This window comes from Mytilus galloprovincialis, chromosome 4 (assembly GCF_965363235.1).
Source record: "Mytilus galloprovincialis chromosome 4, xbMytGall1.hap1.1, whole genome shotgun sequence".
Lineage (NCBI taxonomy): Eukaryota > Metazoa > Mollusca > Bivalvia > Mytilida > Mytilidae > Mytilus > Mytilus galloprovincialis.
This window is the reverse complement of record NC_134841.1, coordinates 74,507,673-74,512,599: the sequence shown is the minus strand read 5'-3', so window position 1 is coordinate 74,512,599 and position 4,927 is coordinate 74,507,673. Positions and strand designations below refer to the sequence as shown.

Here is a 4,927-nt window from a genome sequence, read left to right as displayed (position 1 = left end):
GCATTGATCGGCAAAAATAAAGGGGGGGGGTGCGCACCCCCGGAACCCCCCCCCCCCCCCTGGATCCGCCACTGCCCTAGAACAGCAGCTATATACTGGTTGTTATCTAACGCTGCACGCTTACCTTCTAGCAGTTGTAACAGTGTGGTGTGACATCAATGACCAGGTCTAAAAGCACCGTACAGATAAGCGAGATTAAAAATATTTTCCAAAAAATTACCAAGTTGAATTTCAAACACCTTTTCATTAATTTTAGAAAAAAAAATGGAAGAACGCTGACAGGCTTTTTATTGTCTTTGTCAAGTTAGTTGTTGTTGTTGTTGTTTTTTTTTTTTTCTTTTTTTTTTTTTTTTTTTTGCAGTGCTGTTACTTGAGCCTGCTTCAGTCTATCAGGTAATACACCAGTTTCTAAAAATAGCTTTATCAATGTTGTTAACTGCGGCACGATTAATGGTTTACAATATTTCACTACGTAATCATCCTGAAATCCCAAAGGTGAAAGACACTAAATGACCCCAGATTCCATGTGCATTTGAAACTCAGTTGATTTCTGTCAAATTGATACAAGTTTTTTTTTGTAAATTTGGTATTGGTGATTGTATTCGCTCATAACCGTTTCTGTACCCATTAAAATAGAAAAAATACACCATAATCGTCATGTAATGCCTATAACTCATATTAACCCAAATCTGCCTTGGCAACGTATTGAATTGGTGCGACCGTGAAAGGAATACCATACAGCTTGTAATATAAAAATAAGATGATATGGTATGATTGCCAATGATACAACTCTTCAAGAGAGACAAAATGACGTAGCAGTCAACACAACAATCGGTTACTGTACGGACTTCAACAATGAGAAGAAAAAAAGTGGAGCAAAACAGCTATAAAATTAAAGACCCCCGAAATGACAAATATAGAACAATTAAAACTACCAAACTTGAGGTCTGATTTATAATGTGCAAAACAATAAACGAAAAACCTATACGACATTCAACAAACGACAACCGTTGAATAACAAGATCCTGAATTTTGAACAGGCACCAAACCCTTCCCTATAACCGGGAACAGTGGAGTAACAGTACAACATACGAACAAAAAAATAAAATTCATTTGAAAAAGGCTTAACTCATCAGTTTGATACATAGCATAAGAAAACTGACAGAATACAAAAGAATACACAGTACATTTTGGAGAGTAAACTGATCAAGCATTTGAAATAGAAATAATATAAACCAATACTTCAAAATTAGAAAAACTGGTTTAAAAAGGATACATATCCTATCCTAATGACATGTTCTGAGCATTGTGTTTTGTTTCGTTGAGTATGGTACTGACCGGACTTTACTAAATTCAAAGCATGGTAAAACACTATGAAGGAAGAAAGAGATTCGAAATTCCGACTGGAACTGAACTCCCGGCCAGTAAGCCGCCAGTTACATAATGTTTACAGACTTTACAATGCAATTTGAATAAGAAATAGCCAAATTCATTACAAAAATTAATGTGTCTTAAAAGGGAGCCATTGGGATAATGTTATTGGTCCTGATCTGGAACACAAAATTTTCTATGAAAAGCCAGTCATGAAACTATCCTTTTTCAAAACAATTTTACGAAGTGACTAACGGGAACTTGTTATCGCTCACACCCGTCACAATGAATCATTTTGCAATATGCGCCTTGTTTTTAACAATATATGTGGACTATAAACCTTTGAAGATGACATTCACCTATTTCAGTAGAAAACTCCTGGACTTTACCCCGGAATATTTTTTGTCGTTTAAAAGTTACTTTTAAACCAAATGCCATTGGATGAGATAAACTGTTTATTAATACATGTGTAACCGAACTGTTCAACACGTGAACCCATACGCATGTAATATACCTATTGTACAAACACCAATTGATAAAAAAAGAACCTTGAACCATTATAAGAAGATATACCTGTACTTATGTTATAACCATTATCAGGTGTCGAAGTTGACGTAAGTCTTTTCTGTCTTTACCATTTACTACTTAGTCAATAAATTCAGTCGCAGATTGAATTCGCATGTTTTTATTTGGATTTTCTATCTTTAATGCATTTAATTTGTTGTACATTTGCAGATAATCGAACCTATTTGAAACCATTTGAAGAATCTCTGAACAGAAAATATAAGAAATGGTGAGTCGAAAGATAATAAAATTTTAATCCAGATCAATAGACAACTATGTACATGTAACTTATCTATTTATATGCTACACAATTTGATGTATTTTGTTTTTATCATTTTACGGAATACTAGTTATTACATTGCTTCTTTCAAATCACAACCCTCAGAATAACAACATATTGCTGTTCAGAAAATTTTGGGTAATTAAGTAAAATACAACAATTCTAATTTCCTTGTTTTGCTCTAAAATATGTTGTAAATACTCAGGACAAATGTGGCGTTTGAATTACTTTTTTAACGCATTCGTTGATCACTGCAACCCAATTATTATACGGTTAAGAAAACGGCAATAGTGTTTAATAATTTCATGGCACCACACTCTTGTTTTAATAAATTTATACATCTGTTCAAGTTAAGATTATATAAATATACTATATCCATTTATCAGTTCAGCCGGGTTTATTAGTTATCGGTTTTTATCGGCGAGTCGAGATTATATTTTGATTTAAATTAAGACATCCAAGGTCGGATGTCTGTCTCTGGGAAGGTCACACGAGTAGAAGTACAAATTGTCAAGTACAAGTCTATAAAATAAATTGCCTATATGTATAACAATAGTTCGGTTAAGTTCTATCATGGTCTCTGGTCCTAACAACATCCCTGCAAAACTCAGGATTCAGTGACGGATCCAAAAATGTTCATAAAGGGTGAAAAAGGGGGGTAGGTAAAAAAGGGGGGATGGGGCGCACTGACTACTTAAGGGGGTCGGGTCTGCTCCAGACATGTCGCAGTGACTCCCTATATAATCAACCAAATTTACCTCACAAAAAGATTGGCCCAGGCACCTTCCTCCTTAATCCGCCTCTGGGATTGTGAACAGGTCTGATCAAGATCCATTGAAGAATATTTGAAAAAAGTCAATATGAAAATAAAAAGATGTCAGGTCATTTTAGGGCCAAAAACCTAAATAAGAAGTCAATTACCGATTTCAATAACTTTTTTCTAGTAGATCTTGTCTTACTGGTGATTTAAGATGTAATTTACAGTTTCTCTCTATCTGGTACAAAAATGATTTGAAACAGTAATTCGGTCAAGAATTATCATTTATGAGCAGTAACTATAAGAAATCGATCCTCAAATTCAATTTTATGTAATTATGTTACCATTTCTATTTATGGATTTTAAGACTAAAGCAACGAATTCCAAACAATGAAGATTTCTACACAAACAATAAATCCTTAGGTCTATATTTATAACCAGAAAAAAGATGCAGTATTGTCACCGTACTTTATAGCCAGACAGTACAAGTTACAAAGCAAGTTTTTTTTTTTTTTTTATTTATTTCTTAATGTTTATAAATTGTCTTGACTTCCAACTAATTTCCTATTTAAAACATTTTATTTATTTTTCATTACAGGCAAGTGGATTTTTTAGAACAATTGCAAGATGGGCTGTATTTATAGTGATCCTAGGTTGGCATTTATTCCGAGATTTAGTGGGATACGTTATACCAGCATTGAAACCAACACCAGAGAATGGAGCATTGAAGTCATCATGAAACTAAATCAAAACTTTTCCATCACAATTTAAAAGCATTATCATTTTTGTATGTATTAAAGCATAATAACAAATAAATTTTATAAACATTTTGTATGAAGAAACAAACAGATTTCAGTTACTTAGTAAATGTCAAAATGTCAAAGAGACACCAACCCAACAACATGAAATACAAAAGAAATCTAGTGGTTACATGTAGTACATTGAACAATTTCTAAAAATGCTTTTCAAATAACATTTTGAAGTCATCTCTTCATTTGTCATTTCGGGGCCTTTTGTAGCTGACTATGCAGTATGGGCTTTGCTCATTGTTGGAGTCCGTATGGTGACCTATAGTTGTTAATTTCTGTGTCATTTGGTTTCTTGTGAAAGTTGTCTAATTGGCAATCATAACACATCTTCTTTTTTATGTTCAGAGTTGTCAAAATGTGAACAGTTTAGTACATTGCTAGTGAACGTTTGTATATGTAGCAAGTAAAGTGTAATGACAAATGTTTTTATCATCCCATTCACTTTATTGACTTTTTAAATCCTTTAAAGAATGGTAGGCAATAAAAGGAACACTGGTCTAAAACAAGTTTGGTTTTGGTACTTCTATCAAAATGACCTTTTACAAGAAATCAGTTCTAGTAAGATGATTTCAATCTGAAATTCGATTTATTGTTGTTTGCTAATTAACATCCAGTGGCCAATATTTCATCCAACCCTCTTTTTCAATCTTTATAATAAAGAGTACATAAAAGAAGAATCATGGACAATAAAAACATGTAGATCTACAGGAAAAAAACTTAATTCTATAATAACAGTATAATAAATACCAAAAACAGAATCACTAACAAAACAGTAGTACAACTATGTCCTGTCAATTAATGATAAATTTACTGAAGTACGCTCAACATACTTTACCTGCTCATATGAAAAATCATACAGTCCTACATTCTTATGCTAATACAGGTCTACAGACACCAGATTTACTAAGCAGTGCATATTGTTTCTATAACGACTTAGACAAAGTTGAACGGATACCCAAAGACCAAAAAGGAAAGTGATATTTCTGTTTATTATAACAGATAGGATTACTCTATGTTTTTCAAATGTGGTTTCTTTTGCAGACATTTTTAGCAATGATCGCTTTTGGCCATTCTAATTGTAAGATAGCATTACTGGTTACTTGAAGTGAAAAGCATATTGAGAAGTGGGTACTACCTGTCAACTTT

General features: G+C 33.0%; 1 long non-coding RNA gene across 1 annotated transcript; it reads left to right on the top strand.

Annotated features, from left to right (window-relative positions):
* Nucleotides 1-1,844: 1,844 nt before the first annotated feature.
* Nucleotides 1,845-3,818, top strand: LOC143070754 (uncharacterized). Its single transcript, XR_012976682.1, has 3 exons — nt 1,845-1,985; nt 2,107-2,164; nt 3,571-3,818. It is a non-coding gene; the product is annotated as an uncharacterized LOC143070754 (long non-coding RNA).
* Nucleotides 3,819-4,927: the final 1,109 nt, after the last annotated feature.